The 24,104-nt window shown below is 37.4% G+C and overlaps 1 long non-coding RNA gene across 2 annotated transcripts in view; it reads left to right on the top strand.

Moving 5' to 3' along the window:
* Positions 1-23,558, top strand: part of LOC120755974 (uncharacterized) — a 46,006-nt gene extending 22,448 nt beyond the window's left edge. The window contains exons 2-6 of one of the 2 annotated variants that reach the window (XR_009208082.1): positions 9,156-9,397; positions 9,897-9,996; positions 16,620-16,772; positions 17,167-17,220; positions 23,470-23,558. This is a non-coding gene — a long non-coding RNA (uncharacterized LOC120755974). Of the gene's footprint in view, positions 1-9,155; positions 9,398-9,896; positions 9,997-16,619; positions 16,773-17,166; positions 17,221-17,298; positions 17,961-23,469 lie in introns of those variants that run through there. The other variant, XR_005701964.2, reaches the window with a different exon arrangement.
* The last annotated feature ends 546 nt before the right edge of the window (positions 23,559-24,104 follow it).

The following is a 24,104-nucleotide window of genomic DNA, read 5'->3' as shown; positions in this document are numbered from 1 at the left end:
ACTAAAAAAAAAAAAAAAAAACCAAAAAAACCCTCAAGGAATGTAAGAATGATGATAGTTGGCAAAATTTCAAGATTTAGTGACGCGTTTTCACCTGTCCAGGTGCTCTCTGCTTTTCCTCTTTACTGGTGCAAATCAGCTTGAGATACTTAAGTAATAGAAGACCAGACCAACTATTTTCTGTGGAATCACTGTAGTACTTTCAACACTGTCAAACTCTTCAGGGATTTTCTTATCTTCAAGTGTCACCAAAACTTTTGCAGGACAGAAACTCTAGAAGACCAGTACATATCATCAGTATTTAACTTGTGTGGGATAATTTGAAGAAAATATCTATCTATCTATCTATCTATCTATCTATCTATCTATCTATCTATCTATCTATCTATTTATACTGCATAGCTATGAAATCATTTGATTGTTTGCTGCTAACACATAAAAAAATTTTGCTACTGTGTAGCATTAATGAAAGCAAACAAGAAAAGAAAATTTCTCAACAAGAAAAGAAAAACCAGCCTGAAGGAACCTCACACAGCTTTGTATTTCTCAGTTGCAAGAACAAAAAGTACTATATTAACTTCCATGAAGCCATAACATGTATTCTATGTTATATGTCTTTGTTAAGGAATTGAGGAGCAATAAGTTGCCTCCTTATTTCTGTGTGACAGCTGGCAATATTTATGGTATATCTGCAGAGCTGCTGCTGTTCCCCAAGATAAATCATAGTCGTCCCAAACTCTTGAAATATTTTTTAACCGAAAAAATAAATCCACATTTCTAATTATTTTGTTCCTATTTTAAAATCCTTTAGTATTTTAGTATTTCCATCACCCTGAAGCTTAACTTTATTTTTTTTTTTTAATTGACATTATCACATACTTCAAAGATCAAGTACTTTCAAGGCAAACAAACCATTGGAAGATGTGGATAAGGGTCTGACACAAAGTCACACAAGAATGCAGGAGGGACTGGACAAAACCAGGCATTCCTCTCTGACATCAAGCAGAGCAGGCACTAGGGAAAGTCATGTTGCATTAGGTCTGTACAGTATCACCCTTCAAGGGCGAAGAGGCAGGCTCTGACTGTCACTGCTCATTTCTCAGTTTCTTCTCAAAATGCTGAGTCCACACAGAAGATGTGCAGAAAATAAAGCAGCAGCTCAATCTGTTCCATCATAACTTCAGAAAGCTATGAAAATAATCTTACTTGAAAAGTAACCAGTTTGTTGAGGAAGGAGAGAAAGAGGTGGCACACTTGCATGTGTGAAAAAGTGAGAAAAAGTTACATTTTGGAGGAATCTCTTAAATTTCTCATTGAAGAAAAATTTTCCAGTGCTCTGTGGCATTGCTGTGCGTGTTTGTCAGACAAGAAAGGTCAGAAACTTACAGAACTGGCACGGATTTGATTATTTGCCTTTTTAATGTATGGGTGTTTATGTGAGCACTTCTTTTGTTGGGATGGAACTGTGGAAACTGAATGTTTTCTTTAACCTGTCAGTGCTTGTTTTGACAAAGGTGTTCTTAGCAACTATTTTTTTCTTCCTAGGACTGACATGAAGCTGGTTTCTAGGGCACGGATTCTGCTGATTTTTCCTGTCTCTGTTTCTTTGGAGATATGCTAATTTCTCTAGGCCAGGATATATCCATGGGAAACCCTAGATTCAGAGTTGTCAAATTATTCAGGACTTAATTTTCTTTATATTATAGATTTAAAAAAAACATTACTGGTCTCTTATTTTTTTTCACCAATTTTTTTCCAGAGTATTCAGATTTTAAGCTCACTTTCTATCCCACCTCAGCCTCCTGAGAATAACTTTCTGAATTAATTCAGCTGAAAAAAACCTCAAACCAAATAATTTTTTCTGCTGTGGATTGGCTTCGCAAGCTATGAGAGATTAATTTCAGGTTACTTGCCAAGATATTCTTACTTGTGAGTTGACTTAATCTCCCAATAATTGTCTCCTCGGTGTACTGTCTCCCCGAAGTTGGTTCTCTGAGTTGTTTATTTCTGCTGTAACTTCCCCCTGCATATGAAGCATCTCAGTCTTGATCAGGCTTTCTCCTGGGAGTTTTATCCCCTTGGTTGTAGGGGTGGGGAGAATGCAGTTAGAGCCTTTGGATTGCTTTGAGCTGCTTGCCTAACAACCCGCTCAGTTTATGAGGTTGATAAGTGGGTTCCTACCTTCCATCAGACCCTTAGGAGTGAATAGAAACCATTTCAGTCCTTTCAGTCCTGTGAGGGAGAGAGGTTTGTATTGTCCTCAATACATTTGGAGACCTTGTGCTGCTAATTTATATTTATAGTGTAAATTTAAACACATACATTTATGAACTTATATAATTTTATGTGTAGAACTTCAGTGTTTGCCCATAATTAATTAAACCCTTTTCTAAGAATACTGTAAAATATGGAGTCACACTAAAGGACTTCCTGCTTCTGAAGATGAAGCTACTGACAATATTCTAAATTAAATTCTATAATCTCCCAAAGCATTCTAAATTACATTTTCTTAACTCCCTTTTAGTTGGCACAGTTTTTCCCAAGTTTAAAGGCAAGTACCTTAATGTTAGGAATGAAGGCTCATGCAGTATAGAATAATTGACCATGAGATAAAAATGAATCTTTTTTACATGAGATGAACAAATATCCCAAGTTTGATTTGAGCTTTAGTATTGCTGACACACCTGCTGTTAAGCCCATGTCATAAAGCACCACGTGTGGCTGTAACTTTAACTTACAAAACCACTGTGGAAGGAGTATCTAACGTATATTTGGGCACTTTGTCTACTAGCAATAACAGCATGTAGAGCAGCAGGACATAAGAATCATATACCGTGACAAAGAACTAAAGAAGGGAACAAGCATAGCTTTCCTGTGATTTAAAGTACCAAGCACTTTGGAAATGAGTTTGAGAAATGTTCAAAGGATAGACTTGACATACGTAAACATGGAGAGACAAAGAAATTCCTATTCTGCCCTCAGCCTCAGCACTTTCATCTCACACTTCAATCTTTCATTCATAAATGAAAATTAAAAATTTATTATAATTACTAAAAATAACTTTTATTTAACCAGACAGAATTTTGGACTAACATGACTTAAGATATTTTTACTTGGAAAGGTGATATCAACAATTGTATCACATGCTGGGAGACTAGTGGGTAGTCTGCATTCTTCTGTGCCACGGTTTGCTTGGAAAAAGCTTTCCTGTTTTGAAAGCATTATTGTCAGCATTAGAGCAATTAGATAATACCTTGTGGTGTGTCATCTCATCCCTCACTAGTGGGAAAATGCAGAGTGATACAGAAGTATTAGTATTAACTTTTGTATTAATTTTTAAAGTTTAAACATGAAGGCCTGGGAGGAGGAAGAATCTTTCAAATCCTTACCTAGAGTCATATTTCTTAACTTACTTCTGGCTGATCAAGAGGGCCGAGATTCAATTTGTAATGATGATGTATTTACACTACTTTAGATAAAATCTTACTGCATTCAGGGAAATGTTTGATTGTTTGCTGGCTGGATCTGTCTCATGAGAGTTAGTTGAGAGAGGTATTAGTGGATTAGGTAAGAATTTATTTCCCTTCAACTCAATACTAGATTACTGCAATGAGTTTAGTAGATTTATGAAGTCCTGACTCAATAGTACTTAGGAGTCAAACAGGGTGGAATGAATTTTAGAATTCTTCAGAAAATTCAGTGAAGGAAACAGTGCACTTAATTATGCCTGCTTTTACACCCATGAGCCATTCATATTATCAACACTATTTTCATCCATAACTCAGGGTAGACAGAAAGATCTCTCCGTAAACAAGGGACAGAATATGAGAGAGGTCCACAAAGTCTCAGATGGCTTCCTGCTTTCAGAGAGTATCACCAGCAAGAGGACTGTCGTGGGCAAAATGACTGTGAACAGGATGTTACTGTAGGAAAGGATTGTCATTGTTCAGAAATAGCACAGAATTAACATTATTACTGTTTTGTGGTAATAGTATTGCATTGTTACTGCTTTTTGTTATTGTTTGTTCTTATCATACGACCAAGTTCACGTGTCACTTCTCATCTACTTTCAGGTACTTGGACAAAAAAAGAATGCCATTCAAAATTTGCTATGTGGGCCATAAAAGATACCACAAGTCTTGAAATTTTATAGCATTCTATAATTTCATTGCTTGTTCTTTTCTTCCTGTATAAAATTCTAACATAACACTTGTGAAGAATTTTTAGAGTAGGCATTCATAGAGTAGGCAGCAAAATGATGTATTTGTTTTAAAAGAAGTCCTGTTTCTGACTTTATTCTTTGTTAGGGAAATTGGATTTCAGAGAATGAAAAACAATTGGTAAGAGCATCTAATAACATACTCTTTATATATCTATGGGCAAAGCTACTCTTTTTTACTCCATTTTTACATTAGCTTCCATATTTTGCTCCCACCACTTCTTTATGTCAGGAGCTTTTTGTCATTTCTTACATCTCAGTTTTGAGGTTTTGGAAACATCAGAGAACCTGGAGCATTAAAAGATCCAAATGCTGTCTGAAATGGGCTTCAGAAATACTGCCTTGTGTTTGCATCTCTTCATACTTCACTCTTTTTTATGTCACTTAACTTCTGTTTATTTCCAAGCATATTTCCCACTCTGAGTGTCCTAGCCTGTGCTGTAATCTATTTCACTCTTTGACAGGTGCCACACACTTTCATTTCATGTGATATGAATTATTTTCCCTCAGATCCACAAAAAATATGTTGAACTTCTTTTATGTGGTGACATCACTGAATTTAATTCAAGGCTCAAGAGGGCAGAAGGTTTCCTAATTATTTATTGTGCCTCTTGCTGAAACGTTGACTAGAAAATGTCTGCTTATCAATCTGCTAAATGCTGGGAAATTGCATTTTTATGTGCTGCTGGTATGTAACCTCTTCACTGCTTCCCTGTGCCTTCCATTCCTGATGTCTTTTTCAGATGTTGTTCTGAAAATGTCATAGATCAAACTTTTGAGCAAAGATGTAATACAGGACAAACCTAACTTGTTATGACCTTAAGACCTGATTTAGTTGCTTGCATTGTTTGTGTTTACAGAATATGGCGTCCTAATCTGCATACGGCAATATTTTTTGGTTGGGTTTTGTTTTTTATTTTGCTTCCCTGTGTTTGAACTTTCGCATAAAAATGCTTCTACCCAGTACAAAGAGCACCTTCTTGCATAAAAATCAACATTCTTAAATAAGGAATGAGTGGCAAGTATGGGTCCTTACACTTACAGGGAAATACCTTCCTCTACTCCCTCCAGTTGCTGAGGAAGCTTCATGGGAAGGAAAGAAATTTGTAATTGTTTTGTGTGTTCACATTTAACCAACTACTCTGGCAGGCCACTGAAAATGCTTCCTCTTAGAATCCTGTTTTCAAATCAGCCAAATTTTATTTCAAACAAGCTCTTTTACCAACTGCATCGATAACAAATTAAGGAGAGCAGATTTTAGTGAACAGGATTATTCCTGTCAGTGGAATGAACAGCACCACTGTTGCTTGTTTTGGTTTGATACTCAAATACTGGATCCTTGACTGTAGATTCTAGGAGGGAAGGCTATGCTTGGACTGGGGCATTGCAATTAATGTAGTTTAATTGGTTTCATTGATTTTTCCTCTTTTTTACCATCATAGCACAATAATTGCGAAGCACATTCTAGATATTGTCCTCAGTTGTCATAACTGTCACTTCCCCAGAGAAAAGTGCCATTGTAAGCATAAACATCCACGCTGCAAAACGGAAAAATAAATACTGTGTGTTATAATGTGCAGTATCTGTGAAAAGCAAGAATTGTTTTTACATGATTAATTTATTTAGAAAATGCAGCTGGCCTGCTTCTACTTCTAAATCCTCTAACATGCCTTAAGAATGTCAGACTCAGATTTATGCCATCATAAGAACTCTTATTGCAAAATTAATTCTTTATGCTTACCTATGCAGGCACTTGTAAAGATGGTGACAAAAATGTCTATTACCAAGCACCAATTACATGGGGAGACTTTTGAGTTCTTTTGCAGAACCAATCTGTCACAAGGTTTTGTGCTAGAAAACTTTTAAGTACACCATGGTGGTTTTCTCCCAGCTGGAGCCCAGGCTGTACACCTTAATCTGCTTCCTGGTCATGGTTTTAGGAGAGGACTTGGTTTTGCTGATGAAAGTTTCTGACACAATGCCCACTGTGAAATCCAGGCAAACTCTTTCCTTAGAAGCCAGAAGCAAAAGCAGACCATGGCTGCTCTCCAGCTCCCCTGCTATGCTTTCAAATCAGAATGACGTTGTGGTGTGATCCTGGGAGCCAGTGGTGTGATCCCTGCCCCAGGAGAAAAGGAATTGGAGTCCCTAATGCTTCTCTCTGGCTGAAGGTGTGCCCTTATGGTTTTCCCTGCCATCTGACCTTTATGTAGCTTGAGAGAGGTGCCCACTGTGATCACCTCCCTCAGCTCATGATCCAGAGTTGCCAATTTACCAGATTCAACCTGTTCATGATTTAAAATTCTGATTAAGCCATGAAGAAATATGTTAGTTCAATTATTTGCATTACAGTCTGCTTTTTAAAAACCCTTTCTCTGGGAGGAGTTATGAGTTTTCTTTTTGAGACAGCCGAGGGAATGTAAAGCATTTTTTCCCCCCAAGCAAATTTTACTCTACTAGTAAAGTGGAAGTAATTAATTTGGATTTAATCACAGTAAATTTTGCCTATATGGCTATAAGCATTGTGGCAGTCAAGTAGTTGTTACTGAAGGAACATAGGATGGAGGAAGAGTATTAATCTAGTAACCCAAAAATAAATTAGCCAGCAGGAAGAAAAATAACCCAAAACCCCCCCTGAGAAAAACCTCTTTCACTTTTTCAAGAATTTAGTCTTTCCACTCTTCCCCAAGTACCATCAAAAAGTTTTCTAGACAACACTTTTTCCCCGGAAATGTAATTGAAAAGGGCATCTCATTTGCAGATGAGCTGTGTCTCTGAACACATTTGTGAAAATATACAGCAGCCAAGTCACCAAAGGAGCATGTATAATGAAGAGATTGTCATCAGATTCTGGAGTGATATCTGTTTGTAAATTCATGTGTTGCAAGCTTTAACAACGAACGAATCTGCATGTCAGTCAAATACATGGTACCGGTTTGATTTCAGATGTATTTTTGAGGTCCACTGAGACCATAAAAGAACTTCCCACACTGGTAGTCATTTCCCAGCCAGGTCAAAAAGGCAGAGTTCACTAGGGTGACAAGGGATTGAACTTGTTGACATAACTTCATTTTATAAAATTTATAAATCAAAAGACTTCTCTTTTTTTCAACAAATACCAATACCAGCCTTCATTTTATTCTTATCTAATCAATGAAACTTGTGAGCAATAAAAGAGTTTAATTTTTCTACTGTTCTAAAACACATCCACTTTTACATGGATACTGAAAATAGGAATGAATGTGTTTTAAGATGACAGATCAAGCTGTGTGCAATGATCAAGTTTAATGCAATTTTTGCCTATACAAATCTAGCAGTTTTGTGATTTATTTTTAATTTAGAAATTCTACAACTTTGCCATTTACAGAGTAAAAACAACTTATAAAAGGTTTCTTAGCCAAACATATTTCTGCTTTTTAGCAGAAACAGTAAAAAATACCCAACAAAAATAGAATTTTCTTTCTTCTGGCTTTCTCATCAAAGTGAGGTTGTTTTTTTTTGGTTTTTTTTTTTTTTTTTTTTTCTTTTTCTATTTTTTTTTTTTTTTTTTTTACAGCACACATGAAATATAACACTTAGTTTTCCATGATCTGAAGATACAATTTAATTTCACTGCTGATTAGCAAAGAATGCTTAATTAGAATAACAATGGACATCCAGCTTACTGCCTTTCTTGCCTGGCGGATTAAAATAAGGTTTGTTAGGGTTTAACAAACCCTATTAAAAACACATCAGATGTTCTGTACTGCAGTGCCATAGCTTGCCCAATTTGTAAGCTGTGGTATGACACACACACATAGATTTTTTTTTCATATCTCTCTACACCCCTTTTGAAATTCTCTTTCACAGGGCTGTTGTGAGAGAAATGGGTGTTGGAATCTGCTGCTATGTGTGTAGCCTTTCATTTAGCTGTTTGTGATCTGGACTTGGTCGACTTCTGTCAGAACAAGCTCAAATGTTCTTAGTTTTTGTAATACTCTCTGGTGAGCTGAGGATGTATTTTGTAGAAAGAGGTAGAAGAAATTGTTTAATCAGCTTTTGAAGCATTAATTCAATTGAGCTCTTGGGGAAGAATTATATCAGATAAATAATAGTTCTTTGGCATGAATCTACCTAGAAATGTAGGTCTAGAATTACATTTGTTCTTTTCCCTGCTTGTTGGTGTACATGTGCAATTTGGTCACATTACAAATTAAAGGTCTCAGCCACAACGTCCCAAGAAGAAGTGGAACTCTGGATGAGACAACACCTGGCATCAGAAAAGAGGTTCCAGGAGAGCAGAATGGACATACAAAATGGCATATTCTCCAAGCGAGTTTGTAAAAGGACTGGTTCCCCTGGGTAGCTGTTTCACTTTCAGGTGACAGCCTCGGGCCTCAGGGTGCTGGTGGCAATTCAGCACTATCAGCAAGAGGAAATTCCATAAGCTGTATGCAACATATTGTTTCTCCTTCCTCAAAGGAAAGTTTCCAACAGATCCTAAAACATGAGGGCAGACTTTATGGCATCTCTAAATTTTTAAGCATATCCATTATAATTATTGTTGAAATCATGAGCCTCCCTGTTGTTTCCCATTGATGGCCATGTTCAGTAGAAGCAGCTTGAGCCATGACTGAATTTGAGTATTTAGTTAAAATAACTGCATTAATTGCACTGCTTTTTTGAAATAGCTGAATGAAATATTTTTAACTGCCCAGCATACTTGAGCAATTCTTTAGAAAGATCTGTGTTCTTTTTCCCATGAATGTTTTGATTCAAATCTCTACTTGTTTTATAATGTGTTATGTCTGTCTTGGGTTACATTATGAGCAGATGGAAGTATTTTTTTTTGACAACATATTAAAATAATTTGTCAGAATCGTATCTTATCAAAATGCACTGTTTCCTCTGGGTTTATATGTTAAAATTATGTTATGAACATAATTTCTTTGTCAAGGAGTCAATTGTCCCATCAGTGAGTCAATGATAAGAAGACTGGGAAGAGGCAGGAGAGATTGTTTCTGTACCAACTTCTGAGCCTGCTCAGGGGAGAAGAGGCTCCAGACCCACATGTGAGAATATGGAGTTACAGCAGAGAGCCGAAAGCCTGCAGCTCCAGCAGACAGCGCCGGACTTAATGAGAAGGTGACCATGCCCAACTGGCAACACAAGGTGGAAGAGACTTGGAAAGAGGAGATGGTAATGTCACTATTTATTTCAGTAAGACTGCAATTTCATATCACGTTTGGTTCCCTCAGAGTATCCTAAAGTGTGGATGTGTGAATATACTAAACTTTACTGGTCCTTCTAACTCTGATCTCTCAGATGCTCTTTTTTATCCAAAAGGAAATGAAAAATTACATATTTTGAACTGCATGAAGAAACAGGGCATGGACATCAGTGAGAGGGTGTAATTAACTTAATTTCCTTTTAAATAATCAGATTTCATTGCTAAGAAGGAATAAAATAAACATTGCTGGTATAATTAAGTGTTAAGTAAGAGAATGTGGCAAGTGGCATAAATGGAAATGGTATTTTTCTTTGTGTCCGTTTAATGTGCAAAAGAAACGACTGATCTAATTTATCACACCATTTAAGAAGGGACATTCAATAGCTCAAAGTTCGTAATTTTTTTATCCTAGACTGGAAACCTGTCTACTTGTGGGGAAATAACTTCTGCTCCCTTCTCAAAGTTCAGGTGCTGACACAAGGCTCACTGCCACAGCTGCCCTGCCAGCCTCCTTCGTGTCTGTAGCAGCAGCCAAGGCCCAGCACGGACAAAGCTCTTGTGCCTTCAGGTCAGTGTGGCTGCACAGGCTACTGGGTACTCTCCTCTAACACATTTCTGTCCAGTCTGGGGGTGAATAAAGATCTTTGATCATTGGGTTGGGCCCCCTCAAATGACAGCAGTCAGTTCTCAGTGTGTATGACACATCCTAAACGGTGTTTTGTGTACAGAATTCCAGGCTGGGTAAGAATTAAGGTCTATCAGTGTATGTGTGGCCTAATAAGGAAGTAATGGCTTCCTTGTATCAACTTTATGCTTGCTTACCACATCTACAATGCCATGTATGGTTTTCAGTGTTAAAGGCATTGGTATGAAAACCTTTTGTTTCAAATTAGCTATGAATAATATGTAGAAAAAGCCAAAAGTGTCAATTCTTCATACTGCACTAAGATTTAAGAAATTTCTTGTTTATTTTCCTAGACTAAACCAGATTATTTCTCAAATCAGATATTTATATGTAAAACACAATTTGTTTACGTAGAAGAGGAAAGCCATTAAAATAATTTCTGGCAGAATATTTGCAGCTGCAGTCAGACTGATGTACAGTGGAAATTCTCAGGGAGGTGTGATTCTTGTTTACAGACCATAATGAACTTCAGGCAGGGTTTTAAGAAGTCTGTGATGCTTGGCAATCCTTTTGGTGGTAATCCTTTGGAAAAAATGTGGAAGCGAATACAGAGGTCTTACAAATGGAATTTATGTTCACAGAATCAACATATTACCTATGCGTGAAAAAATCTTATTTCTTCCTTTCCTTTTACCTTGATGTGTATTGATAGAGCCCCAAGGCAGCAGAAGTATATTTCAAATTTGGGGAGCTGTGGCAGACAATGCAGTGAGCTGGTGCGAGGTGTCAGGATGATGAAGCAGCAATTCACAGTGCTTCATTTGCAGAGTAGGAAGAAAGGAGGAATGCTGGAATGAGCTATAAGTGGGGGCAAAGGATCCCTATAGTCATAGATCATCAGCTGAGTGCAATGTCATGGGATGAATACCACCCTGAGTCCTCAGCAGCATCACTTATGTGCTTATATCTGTCCTTTGTGACCTGCAGGAATATTCCACTACCTTCAGTAACCTTGCAAAAATCCCATTTAAATAGAAATTGAAGAAGGGACCACTAGGACACTAAGTTAATAAATGTCTAAAAATCCGTATGTTATAATAGCTGTTGGTGCTATTATCAGATGCCAATCCTTATATGGTTTAGGATGCTCCTTGAGATCATAATGCCTTCCACTGTCATAATTGTTACATGCAAAACAGGCAGGAAGAAAGGCTTAATTTTTATTTGCTTTCACTGCCAGTAAGAACAAGTACAAGTGTTAACAGATTAGGTTTGAATCAGTTATTGTCCATTTTCTGGTGAAGACATGGAGTGAGTCAGTAGTTGATAATTTGAAGTGATCAAGTATCAAGCATTGTTTCTTCTCTGAGACATTGCTGAAGAGCTGAATACTGAATTGCGAACAGACTTGCCACTCTCTGTCTCTGTTGTTTTTGTACTTCTTTAAAGTCTGTTTTTATTGAGTAGCTTTGATATTATCTGTAGCAAAGGAATTTGATGAGATGTTAATTTCCTTCCTTCCAATTTTCCACTGCAGATTATTTTGCTTTGCAAAGCTAATCATAATCAGTCCACTGCAAGAGTATTTTTCATTCAAACTTAAATTTTACGTTACTTTATGATATTTTAGCACAGTACATTTTTTGCACCTGATTCATAGTTTTCTTCAGTAAAGACAGGTTGTGAAAAAAGGTTGAGTTTTCAGATGCATAATGCACATTGCTTTAACTTTTTGATTTGAATGATGAAGCAGCACCTGTAGCTGCAAATTCTGGGATACATCATAAACTGCAAGACATAGAATGGATTGGAACTAAGAGCAAATTTCAAATTTGCTGTGCCTACTTTTAGCCATCATATAATTTAGATCTAAAATTGTGTTCTGCCTGAATACTAAATATTCAGAGCAGTGGGATATACAAAGTGTGGCTAAAATCCTATAAAAAGTTTCTGGTGCTTCCTCTGCCAAAAAGAAAACCCCAGAAAACAAACTCACAAAACTCCCTCAAAACAAACAAACAAAACCCCCAAAGCAGTAAAAAACCAAACCAAACAAAAAACCCCAAACCAAACAAAAAACACCCAAACACCCCACCCATCCCCATTACTTAGAACTCCCCATTTTGTTTCCAGAAGTGAGTAGTGTAAAATTCAGTACCTAACAATATTGTGCTTGCTCTCTCTACTGTAGTCTTGGTCAAGCTCAGTTCTAACTCACAGAATTTAGACTGAAAACTGTGTTGAGGATCACACTAGGATGTGCTAGAAAAAAAGGGAAAAAAAAAAATTATTGGCTTTGGTTTCAAAACTTGCTTGGGTCAGTTTGACTACAAATAGTGCATGTTGTTTAAGCCTGTTGATTTACTGTTAATGGTGCTCCCAGACTGAGGGGATCACTAGACTTCCTTCTCACAGCACTGCATTGCAGAGCTTTGAGAATAAATGCTTGTGGATGGTGATTTGCAGGTGCTATTAAATAGATCTGTTCTACACTACAGTTGCCATGCACTTCTAAACTACTTTGGCTTCACAATACCTCTTCTATTAATTTTATAATCATCTTGGAAACACTGTCTTCTGAAACTCTCCTGTAAGAATGGGATCAGCATGAACAGGACTGTACTAATAGCTGAGACTGAGCCATTGCACGCAGCTATTCCAGGCCCCTCCCTCTGCTTTGTTTAAGGAAGGGAGACATGGGACACATCTGTGTGATCTGTCTTGGCCCTCACCCCTGAAAGTTGTGTGAAAATTTTGTCAGTGTGAGAGATAACTCATGAACACACTGTGTTTATGAAACCTGTTACAATTAAGCCTGTCTTCAACAATGATCAAATGTGATATTTTGTGTTGTGATTGTAGGGTTAAGAACTAAGCTACTGAATGTGTGGGAAAATTCTAGCAGTAAATCCCATCTTGATTTCATGAGGATTATATGAAAAGATGTAGTGTGATTGTAACTGAGGACTCGCCATAGATGGAATAATTTTCAGCTTTGAAAATACAGTTTTAGTAGTAGTATTTATTAGTAGTATATAACTGCAATTAAAAGAATCCTCTGAAATGCTAGATATGTAGCATAAAAACCAAAAGCCAGCATATGACAAATCTGTGAGTGGTGAATAAATAACCTGAAGGGAACTAGAAATAAATTCTATTAATTTGAAAGTTATTAACTATTTTTTTAAAAATCAACTCCATAAATAGTTGAAATTTTCATGCACTTAAATTGTTATTACAATAACAGTTGCAAAATGTGTGAATCACATAATAGAAGAAGATCAATCTTGTAGCTCCTACCCCTCTGTGTCAGAAGCAGAATGCACTGAGCTGTTTGGGTATTTCTACAACAAGCAAAACTTGGAATATCACAGTCTTAAAGCCCAGGGTATTGAGGTAAACTGAGACCACCCTCTGGTTTCTGTAATACATCAGGCTATAATTTGTGGTTACTCAGCAGCGGCCTCAAAAATAGTTGTACTTTCCCTATGGTCAGCTGGAGCAGGACTGCAGGATTGCCACCTCAGTGCGAGCTATCCTTAGTCATGCATCAGAGCCCTGGATATTTTCAAAAGCTAGGATTTAGCCAATTATCCCCATTCCTCTTCTCTCCTGACTAGTTATAACAAGTTCTGTGAACTGATTAATCTACTCAGTCATTAAATGGGGAAACCAGCAGACTCATGGGTTGTCCTGGATTGAAGAAGACAGCTAAAGGGTGCTACCTTTGGAGCTGAAGGTAAGCAAGTGTTACTGCATCATCCTCAGTGATGGGGAAACTGAAATCATGGCAGTTAAATTGGTTCACGGAAGTCCCTAAAATTGCACTGGGATAGACTTCTCGCAGGAATGTTACATAATGTGCCTCCAGAACTAATTCCCATTCAAGAACCTGGAATATTCTTCACTTAAATTCTCTGAGTTGTCCACTGCAAATAGAGTTGCTGACTTGAGGTTAGCATTTGCCCTTTTGGTGTGGGCAGCTCAGAGTGCAGCTGCAATGGGAGTTGAAGGCTGAGCTCTGGGTGGTGGGAGCCCAAGACAGGAATCTGTGAAATGCTGATCCTTTGCATGACAAAAGACTGAGGACCTGGTGAGGGACACTCAGGGACAGGGCAGGAGCTGAGGATCCCACACTTTGGCACGCTTAGACTGAGGGGGGATAAAAGCTCTGGGGTTCCTTTTTCAGTGTTCCTCCTTGGAGGCACCAGCTTGAGCTGTTGTTTTGTTATTTAGTTATTGCACCAAGATTAAACCATCTGAAGGATCTGGATGTCTGGGACTCTGCTGTGGGAAACGTAGGGTAAGGAAACATGGTCTGACTGTGTGAATGTGGAGGTGCAGCTGCAAAAGGGCTTCGGTCCCAGCTCAGGTTTTGGGAGTGGGACTGCCAGAGTGGCTTCTGAATTGGAGAGGGAGGGTTTCCTTAAGACTACTGATATTTAACTTTCCCTGGAAGTGTTTTGAGCAATAGCTGAATAATTTTTATGGAATTGTAAAAAAGTGTAAAGTTAGTTATATGATTGTCTGTAACAGGTGGAATTTAGGGATTGCTTGCTCTCAGGTTTCAAAGTAATCTTGTGAAGTGTGTGATGTTACGCACACAAAAAGTGCCACTACTACCAGCTGAAAACTTTAGAACTGAATTTTTTTTTTTTATTTTTTTATTCTTTTTACTGGTAGGAGTTCATCTCTATAAACTTTGTCTAGCTGATATGTCAGGGAGAAAAGTAGAATATTGAGATATGTGAAACTATACTTCACGGAGCTCAGATCACATAGTCTAAACCAAAATCAGGATCAAAACACTTTATTGAAGACTTAACACATAATTAGCAATCACTGAACTATATATTAAGAGTCAAAATCAGATAATCCACAAAACTGGATGCTTACAAAATGTTAACAAATGCCCACAAATTTCGAAACACCCTTTGTATAGTAATCCTACCCTGAGTGATGGGCTCAGACTGCCTTCCCCCACGAGCTCCTCACCCTCCCTGAATGAACCTCCAGGTTTGGGAGCCTTTGCTTGGTGCACCCCAGAGTCTCACTCTGCTGGCTGGATTGTGACTGCTCATCCTGTCTGATGACAAAGATGCTCTGTGAGGCCTTGGCAGAGGCTGTGCTGCTTGTGTAACAACTTGTGGCACCATCAAAACACGTTTTGGCCCCCTCTGTGTCAACCTCCTGGTCATCCCCCTCTCTTACAAATGTTCATGCTTCAGTAATTCTTTTCAGGCTGGCTTCTTTGTTTCACAAGTCTCTGTAATTTCTCAATTATTTAATCCAGCTGATGATTCTCTTCCACTTTAACATAAACTGTGTAGGGCAAATGTCCTCTCAGATAGCTTTGTGTGATATGACTCATGCTGTTTACTCTTGCATTTCTGCCATTGCAAGTGTTATTCAGGACATCTGTAAAAGGTGGACCATGGGAGCACTCACGCATTATGCAGTTAAAAATAAATATTTACAATAAGTGTTTTGAAAGCTTTTGGTTAGCTTTCAGCTGTGCGTGGATGGAAACATTGGTGTTGAAAAGACAAATGTGAATGCTTTGGAAATGTTCATCCTGTCATAGTTTTGCCATGCCCTTGCCCATGCTTGTCTGTCTGTTAGCACAGTTCATCTTTCTGCCCTTAATGGAACAGAACCATATTGAAAAATCAAGGCTAGATCTAAGTGGTTCTGTGTGTCCTTGATAATAAATACATATATATGACTCCCTTCATAACTATTATGCTAACTCTTATGTAACATCATTCCCAGTTCGGTCTTTATATTCATTTATATTTTACAGTGTGTTAGGGCACATCAAGTCTTGCATTATGCTCACATAATAAGCTGTTGATAAGATGAATTATGCTGCATTTTTTTGCTTATATGGATTAATGAACATTTTGTTTTCTTTTGGAAAGGACATTTGCTCTCTGTTCTGTCTTTACTGTGTCTGCTTTGTAGTGTTATTTTGTAAAAACTTTAAAACTGAATCTTACCCATGTGTACAGACATTTGTGTTGTGATGATATCAAAGGGGTTTTTTTGTTTTACCTCTAAGCGGGATTCTGCTTAAATCACCTTTGGTTTAGCAAAAAGCAGACAAGGGTATTTAAATGCTTGGTCAAGTTAACTTTGTACTTTTGTTCTACAAGTTTGATTATGTGTAAAAATTACATGGTAAATAGGAAAGAGCAAGTAGAAATAATGAGAACTTTGCTTTCTTCCTTGCTTACCTGCAGTGTACACTTTAAAGGATATATGGAGATGAATAGAGATTCCATTTCCGTGGTTTTTTTATCTCTAAGCCTTTACTGCACTACCTAGAGTAGAATTTAGGTGTTATTTGCAGTGTCAGTAGTCTGTAGGAGTGAACAAACTTCTCATGTTTAGCACAGAGCTAAGTACATTCAACACTCATGACAATGTTATAGCTAAAAGTATTACAGGACTTGATGAAAGTAATTTGCAGTGTTTTGGTTGAAGACTGAAAAATTGCCCCTGCAAAGACATAGGCTCCAAATTCTTGTGGAGAGCAAAACATAGTAATTGTCTCTACAATCCAGGACAGCGATCCTTTCTTTTCTCTACACCAAAAGAAGCAGAAAATAAGAGGAATGTATTTGTGCTGCAAAAGTAATTGAAGTACCTTGGTATTAAAGAAAACTGCTCTCTCCAGTCCTGTCAGAAGAGGGAATAATAAACCCTGCTACAACAAGGTAAGTACTTTTTCCTTTTCCTTCATGGCTGACATTTTGCAGCAGTATGTATATCATTGACAGAGACTTGATTATGGTACCAAAGAAGATTCACACATTCTAGCAGGAATGATATCTTCCTGGCTTCTGGAGGCCAGTCACTATTATTGCTGTGTATTTCTTGTTTTACTTTAGTTAAAGCTGCTGATATCTTTCTACCTTTTCTTACTCTGTAAAATGGATTTTACAGTATGTCCTTTGTCTTTTTCTATTATAAACTCGTATACATGTATAGATTGGCTGTTGGGTTTGGCTTGTGATCTTTATTTTAGTATAAATTACATTAAAAATCCAGGAGGAAGGGAACAATCTTCATTACTTTGATGTAGATTTTTTTTTTTTTTTTTTAATACAGCAGATCTGTGGGGACCAAAAACTGTCTCCATCTACTTCCAGAAAATTTAGTGCGGTGAGTCTCTATGCATCAGTGCCCAACACCAGGCTCATTACAAAGTCTTTTCTATACTAAGAATCTTATCTTTAACAGGTAAATCCACTAGAGTTCACAGAATATATACATGATTGCAGCAGGAGTTACAGTAGGTATTAAAAAAGCCGAGGTAGATAATATATCTAAAAATTGTAATGCAAGAGACAGCTCAAAACTGTTGCAACCCTCATACTGCAATTGCAGCTGATAGAGGAAGAACTTGCCCTTTGTCACAGCAACAAATCCCGACAAAGGTATGATTGCCAGATTTTCTTCTTTTATAAAAGTGTGATCAATGCCAGCTAACTACCACAGCTGCAAAAGTTTCCATGAGCTGCATCTCCTCAGACATTATGGAGAAGATGCAATATAGTAAATAGCAATTTGAGCAAAACACAGATAACTGAGAAAAGCATCTTTTAAATGTTGAGTGGGCCAAGGGGATGTTACTTATTTTCTACTACTGTATGTACACCTGCAATCCAGTACTGCATTCTGTATATCTATAATTCTTGTTCAGAAGCTCCACAATCATTGATTAATAGAAAAGTTTGGGTTGGAAGAGACCTTTCAGGGTGATTATCTACTACCACACATATGGTAATCAATTGACTTCCAGGCATTCCTTTTGCTAAAAGTAATGAAAAGAGAATAGGATGTGAAAAAATAATTTAATTTAGTTTTAGATTAACACTTCCAGCCCTGCAGCCAAACTCTGTAGTGATTCTTGGTGAGGGTAATATTCCATCGCCAATTAAAAAAAACAAACAAACAAAAAAAACCAACCACCAAAAAAACAAACAAACCCCCCCCCCCCCCCAAAACAAATGAACAAACAAACAAAAACAAAACCAAATCAACAACAACAAAACAAACAGAAAAGAACCCCAAAGCTGGTTTGGTTAAACTTCTTCTTAGGATGAATGCTTGAACATTCAAACATCATCAACATTCTCTATTTTAATATTTTGAAATGTATCTTTATGTTCTTTATTTATGGTGTTAGGTATTAACAAGCCCATGTAAACACAGGGGTTTTTATTGCTTCAAGATTTCTGAAGACTTCAGTTGTCACTTACAGTTTGAATGAATATGTATTTTCAAATCTCACTTTTTTAGTGAAATTGCCATTTTGACCTCTGTACATTTCTACTTATGCTCCTCTCGAGATTATAGATTGCAGAGTGGTTCTTGATTTTACTGTTTGAAACAGTGCTTAATTTGTATACAGAGTTCTGTAAACGCAGCAGTTTCAGCCCCAGTAACTACTGAAATGAAACAACTCCTTTCTTCTTGTTAGCGAACCTCCTTTTCTTTGATCATTAGTTTTTCCATGACCATGTGTTAGCTTTCTCAGATCCATTTTTTGCACTTTTTCTGAACTTCCTGATTGTACTATAACCATGGCAATTTAATCCAGAGTAAACAGAACATGTACAAGCAATTTATGTTTTGTAGGCACTGAAATTCAAGGCCAGTCCAAAGACAATGTCAGATGTGAGCAATATATTCAAGACAAAACTGTGAATCATTGCAACTGGAGGAATGGCCCATTTTCAGAGCTCACCACTTTTTTCTTCCCTGCTATTATTGCTCTGGAGATGTGGGACATATTTTGGATGATGGTGTTTATTCAAAAGCCTCATCTCCCTTTTCAGGATGGAGCCTGAATTTCAATTGTGATACACTGCTGACACTAGAAACAGATGGCTGTGAAGCCACTGGGGTAAAATAGCTGCTGAGAGGGGTTAGCTGAGTTTGTGTCTTGTGTTTTGAAAACAGAAATGTCAAGAGCCAAGGAGATTTATATCTGTTTCCCAAACTGAAAGGATCTGGTATCTTGCTTTGCTTATTTTGATCACAATCTACATCTTAAAGTCATTTAGACAATTCCTTCTAGTGGTATTTCTCTAAGTAACAGTCTGGAAGAGGTGAAAAACTGATGCCTTGTGTCTTATGACAATCAATACATCCTCAGGCTTTTCAGAATGGCTTGAAGCTAAACGCTCTGACTTAAATCTAATTTGTATCAGAAAAAGGAATGTGATGTCATTTCAACATAGATGGTGATAAACGGGAATTCAGCAATATAAATAATACAGCAACTCAACTGGAGGTCAGGGACTCAAAACCCTTAATTTATACCATAAATCTTTGTAAACTCTTGCTGGGGAATTTTTCTATCCTCAGTATTTATTTATTTAATCATTTGTTGTTAAAAGGAACAAGGATGCATTTGAAACACACAGTGCAAAACTAATTTCCTGGGACTAAAAGATACTGGGAATTCATACCAGGGCAATAATTATTTTTCAGATTTCATTTTTTATCACCTACTATCAAGATTTCAGAACCTAAGGAGAAAAAAAATACTAAGAAGGAGCCTCTCCCTTAAGAAATGCATATCCCAGTTAGGATCCTCCAGTCTCAGCCTTAGTCTCCCATGGAAGCAAAGCACTTAACATCCCATAGGAGACCTTGCTAGCTAGAGCAACTTGCAGCTAATGGTCTTGCCAATCAGCACAATTTAATTAACAAGAGAGTGGATTATGTAAAGGGAGAGGATTCTTTGTAAATGGATGTGCTGTCTGGAGGTTTTCCATTGCTCATGTTAATTATCATATTCAGCTTATCTGGCTGAATTTTGGTGAAGGAGTTAAATAATCTAGAGATATATAAGTTCTGCAACTGTGTCATTTTGGCAGAGTTCTATCGCTCTGTTGCCCAGTGTTCTCTCCTATAGCTATGGTGATAAGCTGCTTGTTTTCTGACCTGATCTTAATTGTAGCTCTGGTTATTTTTCATGACACTGCTATCAATAAAAAAGTTAGGATGGGCCTCAGGGGATGTTCATTGAGGTTCTTCCTGTTTTGTTATTTATCTCTGTTGAAATGATTATGCAAACTAGATTTAAATGACGTTCCAAAAATGTCTTGTATGTGCTCCCAAGTACATGCAAGTCTCCATTGTTCACTGAACACTAAAATGGAAATAAAAATGGTTAAAACCCAAATGAAGAGTGGTTTAAGTATAAAAGAATTCAGCAACCACTGTATTAATTCCCAGGGAACATACTGTTTTTCTGCATGCCATAATTACAGTCAAATAGTGGTAAATGCACAACCTTGTTTCATACAGTCGTGCCTTTAACAAGGTTATTCCTCTCCTTTATCTTTATTTAACAGAGCCTTTTGTGTTCTCATGTATGGTTTGATGCAAAACCAATGTACTGTTTAATAGCTTTTGAAGGAAATTTCTTAACAGGTATCCACAGGAACACTTGTGGAATCAACACATTTGAATTTCAATACAACTCTGTTTAACTGGCTCAAAATGAGGTTGACTGTCCCACAACTTGTATCTCTGTAGAAAGGCTATTTTTAATTGCTTCTTTGGGTAATTCTTTCTACTTTGCACTGCATGAATGCTCTTACACTCTGACCCGTGGTTGTGTGTACATAATATTATTGATTTTATAAGGCAAGTGGACATCAGTGTGCCGTTGAGGATGATGAAAACATTAGTGTATGGCTCTGAAAATATTTTATTCTTTTTAAAGACAGTTTTGATTCAGAAAAGCTTAAAAGCTGTAATTTTCTTAATGTCATTAGAATGCTTTATTCTTTCTTCTCACACATGTGCACACGTGCACACCACACACACATTGCACAGAGTAGTATCAGTAGCAGCAGTTGCCTCACATCACTAGTACCTGCTTTAGTGTTGTCAGAAGGAGGAAAAACTGTGGGGCTTGTGGGACTGATGATACCAGAATATCTTGTCAGCCTCAGGCAACTGCTTATATCTCTTAGAACTAACAAAAACCAGACAGTGCTGTGATGCTGCTTAATGGATATTTACCTCCTCTGATCATTTTTCAGATGGTAACACAACTTCGTATACATTCGCTCTATTAGACATACAGGCAGTCTTCCCAACAGTGTTGGGTGGTTTGGATTTTTGCTGAAGCTTTTTGGGGGAGTGGTTTTGGTTGGTTGGTTTTTGTTGCTGCTGTTTTTTTTTTTTTTTTTTTCTTTTTTTTCTTTTTTCTTTTTTCTTTTTTTTCTTTTTTTTAAATCTATGTCTATTGTTGAGTTTGGAAATTCAGAAAATATTTCCTTACCCTTCTAGAATTTTTTTTTGTTGTTGTGAAAGCACTACAAGTCCGGTATAAGAAATCATTGAAACATTGCTTTACTTTAATCACACACAGGAACAACAATGGGGATTTGAAACCCTAATGGTAGAAACAATGAAATAACTCTTGCAGAAGTACAAATTGTTCAAGACAGCTTTATACTACATTTAGAAGGACGCCAACCTCTTAGGCCCTGTGGTAATGGAACATTTGATTCAAAGTTACTGAACTTCAACTTTTGTTTTATGGAAAACTTATAGTCTAGGCATGGTTTAAATGATGAAAGTTAGATAAAGAGACACCTTTGTTCATATGCTTACATAAAAAATACACCTAAAAAAGAACATGAGCTGACAAATCAAAGCTAAAGAAAAAAAAATAGCATCAGATTGGCACTGGATGGAAAGAAAAACACAAGCTATAAATTTAATGGGGTAGAGATATGTATATGTGTGAGACTTGAACAACTGGTTGTAGCAGATTAAAGAAAAAGATCAAAAGGAATTAGGAGAAAAAGTTGGCAACTTGAACAGAATGCTGAGTGCTTCATCTCTTTATAGTTCGTAATCTCTCTGCAAAGAGATCATTGTGATTGCCCGGTCTACCTCCTGTGTAACTTCTAGTTTGAAACCGTGTAAGTAGAAGGAATCATTCCAGATTGACTGACTGTAAATGATCCCTTCCTGGGGCAAACAATGTTCTCACTCACTTGCTGTTCCACTGGACACCTCAGGGTGTCCAGTGTACAGTGTACAGTGACATTCAAGTACATCAGCATCACCCATCTGTTTATTCCTTGTTGTGACAGGCAGCTGAGTTCATGTTTGCTGGTTTCATGAACATTATTTAACCCAAAAAACTTTTACGTGATTTAAAGAGCTGTCCAGAGATAGCAGAAACATTTGTGAATGTGTTTCTTTTTGTTTGTAACAGTCTTTGATTTACAGGCAAACATAGGTATATGCACACATGGACACAAATAAGAAGCATTAACTCAACTGGTCAGAGCACAGTCTTAATTAAACCAATAATATTCTAAGTATCTTTACTTTTGATCTCAGCCTGAAATTGTATGAATGAATGTGTGGAATTTTAAAGGAGAAAACTTCTCCTTTGATATTTAAACATAGTTTTCTCCTTTTAGCTCCTTCCTTACTATTTAATTTGCATAGCATCTAGGCATCCCAATATATGCCAATCCCCCTTTTCTTTCCTAGTGCTTTACATTACTGATGTTCTAGTCTAAATTTTTTAGCAGTTCCTACCCTGGGAAATCGCATGTTATTGTATAGTCTCTTTGTTGATCATTTCTTGGTCTTGTTCTGAGCATCTTTTTTCCTCATTCTTATCACTAAAGGAGCAGGACAGAGCAGAGCTTCTCCCAGAGCTCCTAGCACATAAGAGACCAAATGTCAGACTCACAGAAGAGTACAGTACCTATTTTCTGTGGCAAAGGGTTTTTGGGCCAAAGTCCATGTGTTGTCCTTTTTTAAATTTCAGAGTATTTAGAAAGAATATCCAGCAGTTTGTGCCTGCAGGCCCTGCCCTTGTATTTGGCACTGCTACAAATAGCAAATGAGGGAGAGAAGTATCTATGGTCATCCTCTCTGAGCCTCGTTCTGCTTTACAGCTCATCCAGCACTGGGCAGCCTGTTTGGCTGGCTCTGGTGTAGGGTTCATAACCTGGCACTCTGCAAATGAGCAAGACCTGTGCCACGCTGTGAAGGCAAGGAGTTTTCTTTTCATGCCTCATTTGTATACTGCATCACCAAGCCTATGAAGCAGAAGCTGATACTTAGAAAATGAAACAAAGTTAATGAGCAAGAGAACCTCTATCTTTTTATTTTGGATTCCCAGTACCAGGAAATACACATGGAAGTATGTTCACTTTTGCATAGTTTTTGAATCTTTTAATGAAGAGAGCAGAAACATAAAAGTTACGGGCTGTAGCCTGTGATGATGATGACTGAATTTTTCAAAATATGAAAAATCAAGTATTTCAAATCAAAATATGATCAATGTGCGCTTTAGAACATGTCAGACGAAATGTTTCTTGTATCACTTGGTAAGAATTTTTACTGTTCTCTTAGGTGAGCTGAAGATTGGCATTGCTGCCATTGCTGGGAATTCTTCTGATGGCCTGATTGGGAGCAAGACTCCCTCCTTGCTTCCTTCGAGGTGTTGCAGACAGATCACATCCTGTGTGCAGACAGCAGCGCATTTTCTCTGACTGCAGATTGCCTCTATTCTGCTCCAGGGTGACAACAATTTGCAGATTAAAATGCCCAAAAGTTTCAGTTGTATCTTATCAGTGACAGGAAGATTAGCATACCCAAACTAAAGCCAGTGAAATTTTTGTACTGTTTTGTGAATTACTGTGATATGTGGCAAAACACAGACCAGAAGGTTTGCACTGTTCTACAGCCTCTAATTATGGCCCTGTTTTAAATGGCCATTTTCAGAAGACAATTCAGTTGAAGAAATCAGAAGGTTATGACTCAAGTTTTCCCTCCTGGAAAGTGCTCCCTAACCCCTACACTGGCTTCCTTAACTCTCCTGACCTCCTTAATGCACGCCTTACCTTGTGTCTGTGTTTTATGAAAGTAGAGGGAGAAATATACTTTCAGAATAAGATTCTATGCCTTGATTCTGTGTTGGGAGGAGTGTCTTCTTTCAGCCCTGATTTAGGTTTTATCTATGGCTTCACTGGAGAATTTGCAGCAAA

The sequence above is a fragment of the Hirundo rustica genome, chromosome 8 (genome assembly GCF_015227805.2).
Source record: "Hirundo rustica isolate bHirRus1 chromosome 8, bHirRus1.pri.v3, whole genome shotgun sequence".
NCBI classification, from domain to species: Eukaryota; Metazoa; Chordata; class Aves; order Passeriformes; family Hirundinidae; genus Hirundo; species Hirundo rustica.
The sequence above is the reverse complement of the archived record's forward strand: the minus strand, read 5'-3'. Positions and strand labels throughout refer to the sequence as shown.